The 19,858-nt window shown below is 51.6% G+C and overlaps 1 protein-coding gene across 2 annotated transcripts in view; it reads right to left on the minus strand.

Moving 5' to 3' along the window:
• Rbfox3 (RNA binding fox-1 homolog 3) overlaps positions 1 to 19,858 on the minus strand; it is a 391,380-nt gene that overhangs the window by 149,969 nt on the left and 221,553 nt on the right. For both annotated transcript variants that reach the window (XM_063242534.1, XM_005001422.3), the window contains exon 3: positions 18,446 to 18,551. The gene's annotated coding sequence lies outside the window, so the exon portion shown is untranslated. The remainder of the gene's footprint in view (positions 1 to 18,445; positions 18,552 to 19,858) is intronic.

Consider the following 19,858-nt stretch of genomic DNA (forward strand, 5'->3'; position numbering starts at 1 on the left):
ACCAGGGAAATAAACAAGCCATTAGGCTGAAAACAGACGTGTCAACAGAGGCACGACCCATTAATTTGATCATCGTTGAGCTGGTCCACGGACTTTGCTGAGGCACATATATCTGGAAAGAAACTGCTGAGGGGAGTGGGGACGTGGGAGAGTGACATTAATTCAGAGATCGTGGGATGGGACCGAGGTTTTATTTGTTCCTTGAGATAATGCTGACCAAATGCCCTGCAGCTTATTACAGGCCACTCTGGAGGGGCTTGGCCAGCCAAGGATGGGGTTGGGCCTCAGGGAGGTGGGAGAGATGCTCCTGAAAAAGATCAGTGAGAAGGTTGATTGAGAATACCGTACAGGGAGGGGATGGGGAGAGGGAACCTCGCTGTGCTGGCTGAATAAAGTGCAGGGAAACTTCCATGTCAAAATGTTTTCCCCCTCAGGGACTCGCTGATGCATTTCCTTCTTAGAAAAGGGCTCTTTTCTGCTCTCGGGAGCTTAATTTCATTCGGAATGAAAAATGACGAGAGTGAATTGGACCTGCAGCTCGTACCCAGCCTAAACGGCTGGCTCAGTGTACTTCCCGTTTATTTACCTGAAAGCCTTATTGGGAAGCTGGTGCCTTCACCGAACCAGAGAGGAGAGCAGCATGGGGTGGGTGGAGAGGGTGGCTCCAGGTGCCGGGCTGACTACTGAGTTGAGGAGCTCAGGGGACAGCTGAGCAGCATGGGCCACCTTGCCCTAAGCCTGCCTGGCTGCACTGGGGGAGCATAAGGCCTCAGAGAGCAGCTCACCATTCTGGGAGCCTCTGGTGGGACAGGTGCCAGTGCTTCTTCCAAGCCCAGCATGAGTGAACAAGACCTGGTCCAAGGATTGAAGGCAGCTGGTGGGCAGGGCTGGGGTGATGGGCCTCCAGACAGCCAGGCTGACCTGCAGGAGCACCAGCTTCTTTGAACCTGTTTGAGTTTGAGCCGCCGGCCATGGGCTCTTCCCAGGCTTTACTTCCCAGGTGTGAAGAACAGGACCCAGTGGCAAGGAGAAGAAATCACTGGAATCTTAGGCCAACAGGCTGAGAGATTTTGCTCTCAAAGCTGGCCTGGAAAATTTTCATTTTCAGGAAAGAAATCAAACTTGCTAAGGTCACCAGTGCTGTGTCACCTGGAGGAGGTGTGGCACGGCGGGTAGGTTGGTTTCCTTCGTGCTTCTGTTCACAGCTTCCAGAACCGAAGAAATAGACGAGAGTTCCCCAGGTTAAGATAACAGTTCTGATCTCATGTGGCAACGTGGTCTGGGTTTGGAAGGTCACAGAATCAAGATGAGATATGTGGTGCGTGGCCTTCAGAGACCTGGAGTGGGAAGGGTACCTCACAAGCCCAGGACTGCATTTGGGGACCTGCTGTCCCTGAGAGTCCTTGCTGGTATTAGCCCAATCCCTGATGGGCATGAATGGTGGACAAGTGCAGTGGTGGGTGAGTTCATCTCCCGGAACTGTATGGCTACTATGGACCATGTTTCACGAGCATCAGCTGGAAGTAGACAGTCTGTCCCAAACAGAGACAGTTGCTCATGAAGTCGGCATGTTGTTTGGATTTAGGAAATATCTGAGGAGAATAAAGTCTGGGTTATAACATTTCACAGCTTCCTTAAGCCTCTATTATGCCAAACACCTTCATTTGTTCAAGAAACAGCAGCAATAACAAGAAGGTTGTTAGAATGAATGGGTGGGGCGTGTGCAGAGACTAGGTCTGGACAGCTCGAGAGGATGGAGGCTCGTAGCGGTTACCAAGAGGAGGCTGGAAGGTGACCTGGAGATAGAGACTCTGGCTCCCTGGTTGCTGTCTTCCAGGACACCAGGCTGCAGAGACTGGGAGGAGGGCCGTCCTCAGGCACTCAGAGCTTTGTAAACAGATGACCATGGATCTGAAATCCTGCCCAGATGTTTACCACCTGTGTGACACTGGCCACATGACTTGACTTGCTGAACCTTTGTTTTCTCACATGCAAAATGGGAGTGGTGTAAGCTGCCTGACAGAGGTGGTGGGCGGCTGGGGAGGTGATGCTAAAATCACCAGCTATGAAGGAGGCCCTGGGCAATGAGCAGTCAAACCCCCCGCTGCCTGGTGCCTAGGTCCGATACAGAGAGGCTAACGATGATCAGTTCTGCCTTCACTGTCCCAGCCAAGCAGACAGATAAAATATAATTAATATGCCCAGAAAAATTCCCATTGCCCTCTCTTGTTTTCAGGCCAAGGTCAGCTGGTAAAAAGTTGCACATGGATAAAAATGGTGTTTGTTTCCATGCTCACACCCCTGCTGATTTATGACAATCCCAGGGATGCTTCATCTTCATTTATGACCATCTTCGATTAGCGGTGGATTCTCATACTTTGGCACGCCAATTTTCTCCTGCCCCAAAGCCTCTCCATCGAGTAGGCAATGGTCTGTAAACAAATATCTAGCTGCACTAGAGAAGCTGGATCCTAGGTGTCCCACTGGTTGCCTGCATGGTTCCGAAGATCCATTGATCTGCCAAGAAACACCTGCTCCTTTGTCTGCCTTGAGATGCCTGCAGTTTTGCACAATGGGTCCCGTTCACATGGGCACACCTGATCTACACAGTAAGTTGATGGGCGGGGAGGTCACTGAGGCCAGATGATTCTACAGTGGCCTCCTGGAAGCTGAATGCTGATGTAGAAGTCCGTGGCTACTGTCGATAAACAGCCCTATCTGTGCATTTGCAGGGACCCGCAATTTGTGTACGGCTGACTTGGTTGGCTCCAGTGCCCTAATTGTCATGTGGAACTTTCTAGAACTTTCTGTCACTTAGGTGAGACTGGCAGCCTCAGGCTTCTCAGCTGAAGGACCTAAGACTCCATAGGGCGGAGCCCTGTTTCCTCATTCAGACACTACCCGTGTCGCCAGTGGCCATCCACAGTCCTGGGTCACTAGGAGAAGGGATGCTCTCCTGTCCTGACTACCACCCCATCTCACTTCCCCAGCTCCCCTCATCTTCTGCAGCTGTTCCCAAAGGCTAGCAAAGCCCCCTGAACAGCAGGAAAGCACCAGAAGGAAGGCCATGGACACTTGTGAGCTGTGCTGCTGGAGTCTCTACACCCCCAGGCCAGTTTTCCCTGCTGTGGGACAGAGCTTGTGAGCGGGATTAATCTTATACTAGGCAATTTCTACTTTTCGGTTCTTTTCTTTGGTGTTAGAAAAGTTATGGCAGGGCCATGCAGAGACAGATCTGGCCTGTGTGCTAACATGGAAGCCAAGAAGGAGGCCTAGCTCTGCTAGCAGGAACTGTGGGCAGGTGGAAGTGCCCAGAAGGAAGGTGCTCAGACATGGGTGGAAACCTGGTCTGGACTCCTCACGCCACCTGTGGGTACCTTCAATCTCTTCCAGGTGGGACTCTTCAGCCAGAGACCCTGAGGAAGCAACAGGGACAGGATCTGTCTGCCAGCGGTATATTCCCTGACTTCACAGGTGCCCGGTGCACCTCTGGCTCTAGATAAGTAGAGGGACCCATGGATCAGGACCACCTCTTGCTGGCAGATGGTGGATGATGGCCTGGAGGAGCAGGGATGGTGGGTGATGGCTGGAGGAGCAGGGATGCTTTCCTGTGAGTGTTGGTCATCTCTTGGCTTCCACTGCATGGTCATATCTAAGGTTCCTGCCCTCACTAGGGGAGAGGGACTTGCCTTTCTGTTCCCAGGAGTCAAAGAACGGGCAAGCAACACTTACACCTGGAAAGTACAGAGCCTCAAGTTCCCAGCATCTCCTGGCCCTCCTACTGTTGGACCCCAGCAAATGTCTGGAGAGAGAGAAGACTGGACTACATGGTTACATTTTTCCTCTAGTTAGGTCTGCACTGAGTGTGGCAGGTGAGAAGGAGGGACACCCAGTCAGGGAGTGAGAGGTTCCCCAGAGCTGGTTGCATTCCAGTGCAGGGCTCTGTGATATTCTTGGCAAACTTACTATGTGGGAACCTTCCACCCCCAGGTCCTTGGGTAGGACCGGTCTCGCCAACCAGAAACTGGGCAAGAGTAATCTCGGGGGCCCAAGCCTGGTCCCAAACCCCTCCCATCCTGTGAACTGGGGATTCCAAGTGGGTTCCAAGAGGGAAAGGAGGGGAAGCAGCAATGGAGCCCATAATCATGGTGGAAGGGCAGGCCGCCTGCTCACGTGCACTGCTCATGACCTTCTGCTCCTCGGAGCTACTGGCCATTGGGGTGAGCACTCTGACCTGGTCATCTGCTGCCCAACATCTGGCACCAGCCCCTCATTCTGGGCTTCTGTGAGTTCCCTGGGTGCCCTGTGTGGCAGACTGCTCTGATCCTTCTCCCTCCTAGGCTTCATTCAGGGGTTCATCCCTGCTCCTGAAGCCCTTCTTCCCGTGCCTTGGAGGCCTCTACACTCCAGCCCAATGTCTGGTAGCTTTCTCTGGATTCTCTCTTCCTGCTCCCCAGGCGTCTACCTTCGGCTCCCTTTTCTCATGGTCCAGACACAGACTGTTGGGATGAGCTGTGCTAAGACCCGTTAACTCAAGGGTCCCCCCCATCAGTACATCTGACCCACCACTGCCCCGGATCCTGAGGTTCAGCAGAGAGGCAGTGGGGAGAAACAGAGTATTCCAGGCAGAAAGAATCCCTGAGGAGGAGCACACGTCACTCGAGAGAGGAATTGGCTCCCACTGTAGGGTGTTGCGATGTTTAGTGTGGGTGAGTGGCAGGGAGTGAGGGGGGCTGAGAAGCAGGGATGGGGTGGTGGGTTACGCAGGCTACTGCAACACAGTGAACAAGTGAGGAAAGGCATCTTCCTGGAGACGACGGCATGGGACCCTCTAGCTCTAACCCTCTGCTGCGCGTTTCAACCTGAAAGACTTTCCTCCAGGGCAGAGACGGGCACCAGGCCTCTCGGATAGGTCTGGCAGCCTCTCTGCCCACCCTGAAGGCTCAGGCCAGATTGGCAGAGGTCACTGTAGAGGGGAGCTGTCCCAAGCCCTGGGCTTAGTGCCCTTAAGGCTGCAGTGCAGAAGCTGAGGGTCAGGTAAGTGCAGAGTATGTTCCCGAATCAGATTTGCTTCTTTCCCAGAGACCAGTGCTGATACACAGGATCAATTTTGTGGACCGTTGGGCACTGGGGCCAGGGACCTTGCTGGCCTTTGGCAGCTATAGAAGGAGCCAAATCCTCAACCTCCATCCAGAAGTGGCCTTTGTCCTCCACCATCCAAACCAAGACTTCCACGAAATATCTCTGCATATTCTGTCCACACAGCTCCCTGGCATCTCTCTCCTGTACTGGGGACAGCTAGATCTGTGCCTTCCGAAGGTGTAAATTCAGCCCAGCCCAGCTTCCTGGGGACAGATACCGGGGCTTCCCCCTCCGGAGTCACCCCTAACACAGCTTCCCGCACTCAAAGCCCCTCCTACCACTTGGCCTCCGGTTCCCAGCTTCCACCAGAATGTAGTGTATTTCATCTTTATGTGTCAGGATTTATATAAAAAGGGGATAGTTCAACTCTCAATGTAATGAGTTGGAAGAACAGCTCTCTGGTGGCTTCCTCTAGCAAACGCAGCATCAATAACATTGATTGCTAAAAATAACTAATAACACCGGGCTAGGGGTGGCAGGGACTGCTCCAGCCCTGCCTCTAACAGGAATGCAAGGGTGACAAGTGCTCACCCCTCAACACGCACCCTGCCACCAGGTGGGTCACAGAGGACTGAAGAGCAGGGTGCCAGGGTGGAGCAGGGCTCTCTAAGGCCCTGGAATCTTCTCAGTGGTGAGAAGGGGTGGGAGACAGGCTGGTGCCTCTGGGAAGCTGGTCACGTGCCCTGAAGCCCATGTGCCTGGCAGAGGAAAGTTTCAGGCTGGGGCCACCATGGAAGCATTTGGAAGAGAGTCTTTTGGGAGTATGGTGACTCTGGTAAAGGGACAGGAAAGTTGGGGCAGGGACACACAGGGCTAGGATTGCTCCCTCAGCTCCAGAGTGGGCCAGTGAGGCCCTTTTTGGCCTTCTCAAACCATTGAATCTCTGGGATTTTGCTTTCCTCTCCTAGTGATGGAGAGCCCTGCTTCCTCATGTCAGCATCATGGGCTTCTCAATTGAGGGGCTGCAGGACCCGGATGTGTGTGACATGGGGAGCGGTGTGCACATGCGTGCCATTGCAATGTATTCTCCATACATTCAGGGGAGGGGCTGGCTCCTGGAGCAAGCAGTTAGCAAGTAAAATCTGAGGTTCCGAGGTTGACGCAAATGGCCCTTGCTATGAGCCTCCAGAGGTCAGCCCCCAGGGAAATGAATAATATTGGGAGCTAAGACTTACCCAAACCAGAGTTTGGTCCCTTTTGACAAGGCAGATGGACAGGCATGAATTTTGTACATCTCATTGTATTTCTGGAGGTTCTCCTTTCCTTTCTGTATGATGAATGGAGGATTCAGAGGTACCCTTATATATACAAAACCAATTCTTCCACACTCCGAGCCCCAAGCCCTGGCCACTGTGCCCTAGACCGAGGTGGCTGTCTTCTCCCAGAAACAGAAATCTGTGCTGCAGGGAGGGGGCTTGGGAGGGCAGATCCCCCCTACCTGTGTGGCTCCTTACTTTTCTGGAAGGATTCTCTTGCCTAATTTCTCCTTGGACCTCTCATCTCTCTTTGGGACTTCAAGAGACAAAAAGCAAATTATAGATGAGGGGTGGAGGCTGTGGAGTAAAGGATCACAATAAAACCAGCTTGTAGTTAAATGAAGAGGCTTATTTAGCTGGCTCAGAAATGAGTCCATGTGTATAGAGGAGAAATAATGTGTCTTAAAATTAATAGCATAAATGTTAGCTCTGATGGCCAGGGCACAAACCCACATGGTCCCTCTGGACTCCTCTATGAGGTTATTTTCTCTCTCCCCAACCCCCCAGGTACAAGGAAAGAGCTGTGGCACTCTCTCTCCAGAGCGCCACACTTTGGATTCAAGGTAACTTCATCTGTGGGCTGGGGAGTGTAAGAGAGAAGCGAGGTGCGGCAGGGATGCACTCAGTTTGCTGGCCTGCGTGGGTCTGTAATGAAATAGAGTGGGTGTCTGCAGCACTTGGCTTCCTGTGGGGGAATTATTGAAGCACCTGGCAAAAGCTCTTGGTCGGGGATGCTCCTCCTCCAGGCAGGAAGAATGGGGTTGAGGATGCACCCAGAGCCCCGTGGCATCAGTCTACCTCCTTGAACCAAATGACCCCCTGGGGCATCAGTAACAGGCTCTGCAGAGCTGGAGAGGCGCACTGCCCAGGGAGGCAGGACCTCCTGCTGAAGGCTGCCTTGATCTCTGTTCTCAGGACCAGGCAGCCATGCGGGACAGTCCCTTATTCACGGAGCACAGCGAGATACAGTCCCTTTCCCCCCACCGATCCTATATGCTTTCTACATGGCCCCATGGGCTCATCTATGTTCTGGAGGAAAAAAGGGACTGTCTTTGTAAGTTGGATGTGAGAAACTGGGGCGCCATGTGACTTAACGTATTCCAGCACACTGTTGAACCTTGCATTTCACAACGCCCGAGTCTTAATGCTGGGCAGGAGACACAGATGTGACCACCACCAGCCTCTGCCACCTAGTGAGATGCTGTAACTTAGAACCCCCAAAGCCAGTCACGGAGCCCGTCACCGATTTCTCCAGCTCCCCCATTCCAAGGCTTTTCATTCGTGGTCAAAATTGGGGGGTTGTTCTAAACTATCATGAATCTTCCAATAATTATTCTAGAGGTAATAAAGAAGTCTAAAAACCAAATCATAAGCTCCCAAGATTTCAGGATACTTCAGGACAGGACAGACAGCGACCAGGGGATAAGGGGGCATTGTCACCAGTCCCCAACACCTAGAAAGTCCTCAATAAATACTGGCTGGAGACAGGAGCTAAAATTAGTCAGTCTGTAACATAACATATTTGCACTTGCACGTACACACGGCGCTGTACACACGCACTCCTCCCACTCACAGCCCCTGGAAGGGCTCGATGCTTCAGAGGATAACGCCGGGCGCTCTGGCTGTGTAATGAGAGAGCAGCAGGATGCCAAGTGCTTAGAAGAGATCCTTTTGCTTCCTTTCCTCCACTCAGTTCTGCCACCAGAGACCTCTGACTATCGTGTTCTGATTCCACCAACGCGAAACTACATTTTGGGGGAAAATCACTCGTTCCCTTTATATTAGGAAAGTAAGAAGAAAAAAGACTTCATTTTGGAATCTAGTCTTTCTTTTGGGAGTTGGTATAAAGGACAATTCCTCATGAAGGCTTTGCTTTGATTTTATTGGGTTTTATATCTGCCCCTGCCCTCCACCCCTCCCAAAAGGGGACCTTAAAGACTGGTTGGCTGAAACACTAGAGACAGAGGTTCATGAAGCATCTTTTCTTTTGCAATGTCATGGTCATCAATGGCTTGTATTTATATTCTATTTCACAGTTCTAAAAATGTCACTTAAAAGTATTTCCTTCTTGTGATCCCTGCAATAGCTCTGAAGATTGGCAGGGCAGGTTTCATTATCTCTAGCTAACAGGTGAGGAAATTATGAATTTGCATGGTAAAGTGACCTGCTCAAATCATGGAGGGGGGCGTCAGCTGGAGTTTCCCCAGTTTATCATCTAATGCTCACCCACCAAGCCACTCTTCCTCTCATTAACCTGCCACGTTAGGGGAGGATGGGATAACAGAGGAGCTGCCCTGAAGAGATGGATGATGCAACCCATAGGTGAGCTGGTATGGGGAGTGAAAGACAGGTTGCTGGGGCTCTCGCTGGTCACAGGCTGGGGAGTGGGATGGCCTGAGAAAGGGCCCTCTTTTGCAAGGGGATCTGCTAGAACTCGGGAAGCAATGATTTAGTCACTCATCAGACTCACACTGTGTGCTACTGAGTTCTCTGGCTGTGGCCATGTGGCTGAAATCCATGGTCAGAAGAGCCAGGCAAATTGAAGCTGGTTTTCCACTCCTCTCCAGCAAGGCACTGCTTTCTCTTAAGGTTCTCCATCTTTGAAAGCTCTCAGCAGAATTTTGGACCAGTACCCAGAGTCTATTAGACTAGACTAGGGACACTTTTCATTTCATCCTGCCATCAAGGCCCCCCTGATCTTCCCCAGTGGACAGAACCCGGGGCCCCTAAAGAATGCAGGCTAAGCAGGGGTCAGAACCCTGGACAGCGACCGGCAGCTGCCTCCTGAGTCCTGCCTGGGCTGGAAACATGGCCCCCTCGTTTATCACCAGAAAACAGCTGCCAGTGCTCATGGAAGCTCCTGCCACTGTGGATCTGCGTCCATTCAGTCCCAAGCATGATGGCTTGTCACCTCTGCTACCCCACCCCAACTGAGTAACTTCCTGAAGTTCCCAAAGAGGCTCACCTTTGGAGGGATCAGTAACCAATTACCTCATGGAAGGGATGATTTCATGGAAGGGAACAGTAACCAGTTCAGACAGCCTGGTGTCTTAGATTAACTAAGGACAATGCACTTTCCACAGAGCTTTTTTCTCTTCTTTCACGCTCGGCTCAGGTCAGAGACTCCGCGTGGGAGAAGCTGGCCACCATGGAACACGCTCAGATTTGGGGATCATCTCAGAGGCCATGGATTTAACTTGGCAGCAGTCTCTGGGCCCGTGAGCCGTGCAGTATGCAGATGCGTTCTGCCGAGTGTGTCCTCACTAAATCCACCGCGCTGGAAATGCATTTGGAAGCAATCCCGCCTGTCCACAGCAGATTTTCCAGATCCTGGCAATTGGAGCATGTTAAAGATGAGATACAGCTGCCAGGTCTGATTTCTTAAATCAAGATTTGTTTTGTGGGGAGGGCAAGAGGGGAAAGAAAAATGCGGAACCTCACAAGGTGAGGGAGGGAGAGATGTCTGCTGCCTCGGTGTGGTTCCGTCAGGAGCCAATTTCCTGCAGCCAGAGGCTTCCTATGGAATAAGCAATGCCTTACTCCAAACTCCAGATTTTGGGGACTCTGAGTGTGAATGAAGACAGGTGCCAGCTGGGGGACCAGAGCGCAGTGGTTTCTGTCCCATTCGTTTTTCCCTGAGCCCGTGGCCATCCTTGTCCTCACGCCAGAGTCGTGCCCTGCTCCCAGTCGCAGCCTCTCATGGTACAATGCCCATCCTGGAGAATGCCTGGGGTCAAGCCACTGCTGGGGCCCATCTTAGGGAGGCCTGGCACCTCCCTGCACCCTGCTGCAGAGTGGCAGTGTTTAAGGACGGTGTCTGTCTATGGCAGGGGACAATGCTTTGTGACAGTGGTGGGGAGTGGAAGTCCATCTGTCTAGGGCAAGGCATTGGGGAAGGTGGCTATTTGTAAATAATAGTTAATGAGGATTAAATAATAGATGAACCCGTGTCATTCACGGAAGTACTGATAAGCATCTTTCCTCCCACTTTTCAATTACTGCTTGAATGGAGGGTCTGGAGGCTGAGGAGATGTGAGAGGAACACAGAGGCAGCATTGAGTGAATTGGGGGGCTTTTGTGGTGTTTAATATCCATTCACTGAGACTGCTGACACAGCAGATTCCAAAGAATTTCTGGGGTTCCCCAAGGCCTGAAGGCAAAAATAATTTAAAAAAAATACAGAAAAGAACTTAGAAAAAGAACTACCATCAGCAAAAAATTAAATAAAAAGTTAATACTGCCTCTTTAAAAAGCCACAAACACATATAAACCACACAGGATGTGATTTGGATGTTCCTATTTGGTTTAGGGCACAGCCTCGCTATGTAATAACCATATCAGGTATTGTTGCTCCATTACTTTGGGAGCAGACCTGATATCACACATGCATGTAAACATGATGTGTATGGATGAGAATGTCAGGAAAAGTGTTGTGCTGAGTAAAAGACACAGTGCCCTGACTGCAGAAGAGGGGTTTTCTGTCTGTCCTTCCCAGGAAAGAGCTGGGCTCAGGAAGAGTGTGGTCCACACTGTACATGTGTCCTCGGAAGTCACCCACTAGGGGCTTTCCTTCTCTCTTCACTTCCTCCTCTTCTCCTTTCTCCCCTTTCCCCCTCCTCTTCCTTTCCTTTCCCTCCTCCAGCAGCTCTGGCTCTGACTTTCTGATCCTAGTTGATGTCCTGCTGGGTGTGTCCATTTCCTTACATGTCCTCCAAGGCCACTGCCTGCCTTACCTCTCCTCCTGAGTCAGCGTGAGTCGGAGGGCACAGAGTTCCAAAGGCAGACTCCACTGGCCAGTGAGGTCCCTGTAACCCTGCTATTGTGAGCTCCTGAGGCCATCCCTGAAGCATCATGGAGACCCTTTCTGATCTCTAGCAAACCCAGGGCCCTTGGGTCTGGCTGGGGTCTGGGCTCCATGTAGCGTAAACATGGAAACTGAGTGGGCTGTTATCTGGCCTGATACTGGCCACAGATCAGGGCAGTCCCAGGCCAGGGCAGTGCATGCTCACCCTGGGGATATAGAGGTCAGGCTACCCTGGTTCATCACAGTGAACACAATCAGCCACCCTGGCCAGTCCACACAGCCTTGGGGGTGGCCTTCAAGAGCTAAGTCATTGAAATTAGGGACTGCAGAAGCAGACCAGCCGATCCAGAGGCTCAGGTCTCTGGGTTAGAGAGAGTGTTATTTTCCCTAAATGAAGAAGAGGGTGGAGGTCTGTGGCATGGGCATCACTGTAACACAACACCATTGAGATACTGACCTTGGTGGCCTGGAAAGACAGAAGTAAACAGACTGTGCTGGTGGCACAAATCAATCGGGTAGGCACTGCATCTGAGCACCGGCAGCCTGCTGACTGCAAGGCTTGGGCAAGAGGGCAGAAGTCTGTAACGGGAGAGCTCTACTTTGATTCAGCACCGTCACAATACCCCTGGCAGTAAGAACTCAGAAGCAGAGGCAGTGTGGTTAAAGAGATGTTAGAGGAAGTGGAGTATGGGTCATTCTTGAAAGTAAACCCCATGATGGTGCCCAGCTTCCCTGGGCATGGCTCCCAGCAGTGTCAGTCACGGTCCCCAAAAGAACCACACACCGAAGTCCTAAACTCCTAGACTCCCAAAGTGACTGTTTGGAGGCAGGGTTAAAGAGGTGATTGAGTTAAAATGAGGTCATTACAGTCCTAATCCAAAGGGTGATGTCACAGAGAAGATTGGAGTACAGAACAGAGAACCACCATGTGAGGAAAGAGACGGCTACCTACTGCCCAAGAGAGAGGCCACCTCACCCTCTGCCCAGCCTCTCTGCTGAGCCAGCCACCTGGAGACTGCATGGTCTGTCATTTATCAGGCCTCGCATGGAACCCACCCTGCCGAGGTCTTGAACTCGGACTCCCAAAGAGAGGGAATACAGTGCTGCTGTTGGAGCAAGCCAGACTGGGGTACTCTGTTGGGGCAGCACAGGAAATGAATATGGACCCATCCACTCCTCAGGGCTCAGGAGGCACCAGCAATCCAAGAGACCCCTGGGGGTGGGGGGTGATCTTACTACATTGCAACCTGCATTTCTAACAAACATAGCTTTCATTTCTTAATAAGATGAACCCGCACCTTAGGGAAAACTCTCAGAGGAAGGGGAGAATCCCTGTGTAGGTAAAATAAACCTGAAACCCAGATGACAGAAGTTCTGCTAAGCAGAATCGATCCCAGAAGGGGCAGACCAAGATGCCCACAGCTGTGCTTCTCCTGCACTAATGCACAAGCTTTTCCAACGAAGATCATACCGTTGCTACAGTGATAGTTGTCTGCCTGTTGCAGTGAACTCTCAGGGTCTCCATTGTGTCTAAGATCAGGGAAAGGCCAAAGCTGAGAGCCAAAGAACTGTACCCGGAGTGGGCTGCTGCTCAGGGGTCCCACGAGCCTCCGACCCTGCTCATCCAGAGATTGTCAGCAGGATGGTTTCTGGGATTTCAGGTTTCTAAACAGATTCATACAAATGCCACCCACACATGGCAGTGGGTCCCCCAGCAATTAAAGGCTGTGGTAGCCCAGTGACTTCAACACGGTGTAATCTACATGCACAGGGGCACGTGATTCTGCCTTGGAAAGCAGGGAAGTTCACATAGCACAGACCATAACCCCAGGGACACTGATCTCGGTGAAACAAGCTGGATCCCAAGGCCGTATATACTGTAACATTACACTTACAAGAGGTCCCCAGTGTAGTCAGGCCCAAGGGACAGAGAGGAGGCAGAGGCTGCCCCAAGCTGGGAGGAGATAAAAAAGGAGCGGGGAAGGTGTTGTTCAGTAAGGACAGAGCCTGAGATTTGCAGGATGAAAGATCGCTGGAGCTGGGCAGAGGCGGTGATTGCATGGCAGTGTGAAAGTGTTTAAACCACTGAATTAAAAATAGGCAGATTACTTGTGTGATGTATAGCCTACCCACAGGTTAAAATAAGATTTATTTATTTATTTATTTATTTATTGGTACTGGGAATCGAACACACGACCTCACGCCTGTCAGGCAGGCGCCGTGCCACTGAGCTATATCCCTGGCAGAAATAAGATTTAAAAAGTGTGTACACACAACGAGCATTTGGGTCAGGTACTGACCTGACTTCCTGAGATACTATGAACACCCATTCTGTCCTGTTAGTGGCCTTCAGCGAACATGGGCAAGAGCCTGAGGGCTAGTGGCTGGACAGATTATCCAAGTCATTTTTTAAACAAGAGGCACTCCACTGTGTGCTGGAGGATGGCTTGGGGGAGGGGAAGGAGAAATGACCAATAGGTCCCCGGCTGCCTGCCCCGTGAGCTCGCTTGTCTGTAACATTTTTATTTTTAAGCGTAAATAGGAAAAGCTTGGTGGTAGTTGGGGCAACTTTTAAGACAAAAGGACTCTGAAGATTAAATTGAGATCTACCCAGGTAAGGTGGTTTACCAGGGAAGGTGGAAAAGCTCTCGAATGAGGCTGAGATGTGTGGGTACCCTAACTGCCTCCCCACCCACCACCTTAGAGGCTCATACAGATGTCAAATGTTTCTAAATGCATACACATGATGTTGAATATAAAGATACCAGAAATATGCCTGTGGGATGTTTGTATTTTCATGGCCACACACACACACACACACACACACACACACACACACACTGTTCCACCTGTGGGCCATGCTCTCCCCAGGCTGGATCCCTCCTCTTTTCTGCTGGTCCTGGGAAGTCCCTTTGGACCCTTCAGGGGCTCTTCCTAGGTGATGGATGCCACTTGATGGACAGACAGCAACACCACCAGCACCCACTACAGTTTATGAACACTAGCCTGAAGGCCTGGGGTCCGGGGTTTCTTTTAAACGTGGCTGCTTTCAAAGTTCCTAAGCATTGTCTCTTCCGAGGTCTGAATGCTGGTCTCGTTAAACAAGAAGTCCCATGGGTGGGGCCACTGACCTGGCCCACACCTCATCAACATCTGTTCCCCGTGATCTTTTAGAGAGAAATCACAGTTTATTCCTTGGGAATGGTTGCTAGGAGATCACCTGATAAGTAGAAGTGATTAATGAGGAATTAAATTAATGTCACCCTTCAGCTGACAACAGGGACATGCATCCACACATTGGGTGTTTGTGCACCAGTGCCTGTGTATGCCTGTGTGTGTGTTCATACAACTGTGGATGGTTACACGTGTGTGCTTTTGTGCTTGTGGACTCGGGCCTACAAATGCATGTGCCTGCCTGTCTATGTATACATGTGCGCATGTGTATGTGTACACATGTACACATGTCTTGTGGCCCCGGGAAAGACCTCCACAAAGGAGAGAAAGGAGTGGAAGACAGATGTGCCACCTTCTATGCAAAGGATGTGAACTGGAGCATTATACAGTGTTGACGCTTTCATGCTCTGGGGGCCCCATTTCTTAAAGAAGTTCTTTGGAATATGTTTGCAGACTGCTTTATGATATGAATAATCATTTCTTAATTCCCATTTGGCAAATTAATCTTCTGGCATTTCAAAGTGTGGCATAGAGTTTTGGAAACAGGTCAGCGTCTAATGTCTGGCTTAGCACTTGTAAACAGGCCTGAGTGGAATGGGTAGGTCAATCGTGGCCCTTCAGTAAAATATTATTCTATGGAAGCAAACATCAGCCTGGATGTTCCTGGAAATGTGGTTAAGCAGCAATGTCAACAAAAACAGGCTACAAAATGATATTCGTAGCATGATCTGGTTTTTGTGCAGTGAACTCTGCAAACCCTTCTGTGCAGAAGACACCTGGGGGACTGCACTCACCAGGTGTAAACCATGATGGCTTCTGACAATGGGCTGTGGGGGTGTTTGGTCCTTTCTGTTTTACATCTATCTTTTCTTTTCTTTTTGCAGTACTGAGTATTGACCTTGGAGTCTTTGCACTGAGCTCCATCTCCAGTCTCTTCTTATTTTTATTTTTATTCTGAGACAGGGACTTGTTAACCAGGCTGGGCTTGAAGCTGACATTCCCTGCCTCAGCCTCCCAGAGTGCTGAGATCATCGGGCAAGTGCCACCATATCCAGCTCCTGTCTATATTTTCCTATGAGGAACACCTGTAATTTGTGTAATAATAAAAAGGTTCAAAGAGGAAACTTTAACTTGAAAAGAAAAAAATCCACTTTACTCAGGGTCTCCAGATCCCCCAATGCCAGAGGAAGGTGGGGTCATCAGGAGAAGGGGAGGAGGAAGACAAGCCAAAGTGTCCACTATTCTTGTTCCTGACACTCAAACCCTCCAAAGGTGCTGGTGGCACTTGGGTGACAGCAAGGGGGGTCTGCTTCCCATGTGTCCTGGCCCTATCTATGGCAGAACCGAAGGAAATTCCTTCCTCACTTGGCGCCTCCCTCACCCTCTGTCCCGATGGGTCACAAGGTCACCTTCTCACGCATGTGTAGGGGACAGGTGAAGTCCCCAAGTGCTTCTGCCAGCAGATGATGCTGACAGCAAAGGCAGGACAGAAGCATCACTTTGGCTGTTGTCATCAATCATGTGCCCCCGTCTGATGGTGGCTTAGGTGGACGAAGCAAGGGCTGGTGAGGATTCAAGCCAGTGTGGGTCAGGGAGCCTCGGACTTCGATAGTTAAACTGGACAGTCCACTTGGTTGGCTTTGGGAGCACAATGCTGGCTGTGCCTGGGTGGTCATGGAGGTATGGCTCTGAGGTCCATATCTGGTCCCTTGTCTCTCCTCTCTGGCACTGTCCCACAGCTCTGCTTCCTGGCCACCATGAGCTGAATGTCCTCCTCTGCAAGTCCTCTCTCCAGGTTGCTCCTGCCTTGGTGCCTGCCTGAAACTTCTGAAACCCTAGCTGCAGAGACCTCTCCTCCTTTAAGCTGGGGTGTTGGGTGCTTTGTCCCTGGGACAGGAAGGCTGACAGACACAGGTGCGGTGCCTGACCGTCACAGGTATCATGGTGAAACACCATGGGTCCCATCTTTGAGTCATTTTTAAAAATCCCCATCTCACCCAGTTCTGTAAAAAAGGAAGCAGGTAAGAAACCCTGAATCTGCCCACAAAACCATCAGAAAACCCAAGGCACGGCAGAGCTATCTTGTGGGGCTGGCTCTCGGCTTCAGACAGATGGATCCCTGCCCCTGTTGCCTGAGAAGCTCAGGTCTTGCTCCTGATGGCTGGATAGCATGTGATGGAGATGGCCTTGGTGGCCCCCTCCACCAAGGTGGCCCTGAACTGAACCTCACAGGAAAGTATTCGGAGAAGCTACCTAGGACCCTTCTCTCATCTGGCCCCACTGCCCTTCCCACTCAGCCTGTGCAGGCTACAGAGGTCCAGGGTCACTGCACAGCTCTGAGCTAAACAAACTCCTGAAAGAGTAGGGGACCTGCAGTGGTTTGGCTCACTGAGTGAAACTTAAAAGACCTTTCTCAGTCCTTAAAAGACTGACCTGCTGTAGCATCCAGGGTGTAGCTGGGGGTAGTGGCTATATTCTGCCATCACTGGCTATGCTGCTAGAGCACAGCTCGGGTCCCCTTTCACAAAAACACCAACACACAGCCTTCCTTCATTTCCCACAGGAACAGGAGTAACCTAGACAGATCTGAACTGAGCGCCCCCACCCAGCCCCACCAGCAGAGAACCCTCTGCCACTAGGCAGTGCGCTGCCGTGACCAGGTAACCCAGATGCGAGTCTGGGCTCTGCCAGGCAGGCGCTGGGTGGCTGTCCCCTTGCCTGAGCCACTAGGAGTGTCCATGCATGCACTGTTACGAGAGGCAGTGTGACAGGGTTGCAGGACAGTCCCCAGAGGAACCATACCAGAGGAGCCTACATTGCCATGCTGAGCACCCTGGGTCCCCTGTATTCGACATTTTTGATATTCAGCTGACCATCTGAACCGGTGCACATGGGACAGGCATGGATGCACCTGTCTAGGAGAGCTCCCTGTCCCCAGCTCTGTTTCTGGAGTTCTGTTTTCTTCTGTCAGTGTTTAACTCAGCAGCTAAGGCCAAACTGTCCCTGCTGCAGGCCCAGGAGTAGGCAATGGATCAGAGGGGCTCTCACTTAGGGCCACTCCAGGACCACCTTCTGCACTGTCTTCTGAAGAAAGGCCATCAACAAGATGCATGGAGAAGGGATGCAGGCAGCAAGAAAGCAGGAGACAGCAGAGGATCCCCTGTCACTCAGATACCGGGTACACAGCATCCCTACCCCACCCCAGCTGGGAGGCACTTCTTCCTCCAGACCAGCTGCATGGAAACCTGTGCTCCAGCCCTGGCCTCCTCAGGATGAAAGCCTAGAGGCAGGGAACCCTCACCTTGCTGGGGCCCTGTCAGCCAGTACTCTTTCGGAGCCTGGGTGAGTCTGGCCCCAGGCCCTCTGACAGAGTTTTCTTTGATGTTTATTAACCCACTTTCTCTCTTGGCATTCAGAGCAAAGAGGAAACCTCGGCCAGAGCTATGAATAGGCTCAGGCGGTCTCCGGAGAGCAGAATGAGCTCATACCTCCAGCACAGGTGCCAAGTGCAATAAAGGTTCCTGGCTGGGCTGGGCCAGGCTGTGGCCACCTCGGGGAGTGGAGAGGGCACCCCGGCTGAGCCCAGTGCATCTTCTGTCTCGCTGCCCAGCCCGGCCACCTGGGCCCCAACTGGAAGCAGAGCTGGCAGTCACATGGTTATTCTGCCCTAGGTCAGACCTGACGGGAGCCACTGAGGGGGAGGCAGGGGAAGGATTGGCACAATGACACGGAATATAAATGACTCCTGTAAACAGAGAGTTTAATAAAAAGGCAGTAAGGGAATTTATGGGCAACCCAAGGATAATTAAAATTATTTATCTACTTACCTTGCTTGCAGGCTGATCAGTCTATTAATTATCTATTATATACCCACTGATTTGCATTTTAGTAAGGGGATTGGGTAAGGGCAGGTGAAAAACACAAAGGGTGGGGAACCGAACATTGAGGGTGGCTATGTGCACCCCCTGCTGACACCTATCCACACATCACTCCCCACACCATGAGCTGCCCCGAGACCCCAAGAGCCAGCTGGGGCCAAGCAGAAAGCGCTGCGCGAAGAGGTACACACCTGTGTGCAGGAGGAGCACTCCTGGAGGACAGGGTCCCACAGCGGGGCCTGCAGACCGGCTCTGGGGAAGGCCAGCAGGGTTTCCGCCGGCGGCTTTGACTTCACGCTGTATTTTAAAAAAAGAAAATAAGAGAACAAGATCATTTTCAATCTCTGAATATCTGGAATGCATCAGACACATGCCGTCCCTTGCTCTTGATTAAAAATATCACAGGACCGAGTGTCATGGGAACCGTATCTTTTGAATGCTGCAAACGAGAGAATGTTAGGCGGGGACTTTTAACAAGGTGGCTTTGTCTACTTCCAAGCATGTAAAGGATGCTCTGCACGGTAGCTCTGGATATTTAGGAGACATCTGAGGTGTCAGGTGCAGTGCTGGACCAGCGGAGTAGGGCCCTGGAGTACAAGAGGGTCAGCTGGCTAAAGTGGACCACAGGTGGGATGGCCCATGTTTCTGGCCCTAAGCCGGGCCAGCTCTTCCCTTGGACTCGTAGTGCCCTCTTAGGGCAGAATCTCTTGTGTCACCTTGATGCCAGTGCTGGCTCCTGTCCCAGGCCTCCATTCCAAGGAGCTGTCAGGTCTGTGGGGTTATTAGACCCTCAAGGTGCAGTTTAGTGGGCTGCCCACCCCCAAATCTGCCAGCATCGGCAGAGCCTCCTCTGCCCGGGGGTGCAGGGCAAGGTCAGGGAGGGACTGGCCTTTGCCTCTCAGCCACTCACTCTCTGGGGCTGTGTTGGCTGCAGGTGAAGATTGACAGTCTGTGTCCCCACAAATCTTGTGACAAAGCCCCAGATCTCCCTGGAACAGTGTTTGCAGATGGGCCCCAGGTCGTGATCGGCTCGAGACAGAATTGCTGCTTTTCTTAGAAGTTCCCCAGTTCCCTCCACGAGCGATGACATGAGATCCACTGGCACCCTGACTGGGGACTCCCTGGTCTCTGAGAACTATATATTCGTTGTGTAAGTCTCCCCGTGCATGGTGTCTGCGTCACCCCTTGTCATCCTTCCTCTTCTGTCCTTCCTTGTCATTCCATCAGGTCAGTCCCCAGCAGCTGCCCGTTCTCCCAGCTTCCACAGGTGGCTCTCCATGGGCGAAGCCAGTGTGGCAGTCACTGTGTGACACTAATGAGCCCCTCCCCCAAGTGCTACCTCAACTCCCATCCTACAGTCCACCAAAGAGCTAATGAAAGCGAGAGGCCGGTCATCAACAAGACACAGCACAACATGACACCTGTTTCAAGGAGTTCACTGCTACCTGGGCTTATCTGTTGAAATCTTGGCCTCTTGGGGCATTCCATGGTCCTTTTCTTGGTGTCCAATTGGCAAAGCCACAGTCCCTAGTGGTCCAGCCAGACAGGGATCTAGGTTTTGCCTTGATGGTATTTAGGAATTGGGTTTAACATTTAGAGTCGGG

This window comes from Cavia porcellus, unplaced genomic scaffold (assembly GCF_034190915.1).
Source record: "Cavia porcellus strain 051 isolate PalLab524CR breed Dunkin Hartley unplaced genomic scaffold, mCavPor4.1 scaffold_32, whole genome shotgun sequence".
In the NCBI taxonomy this organism is placed as follows: domain Eukaryota; kingdom Metazoa; phylum Chordata; class Mammalia; order Rodentia; family Caviidae; genus Cavia; species Cavia porcellus.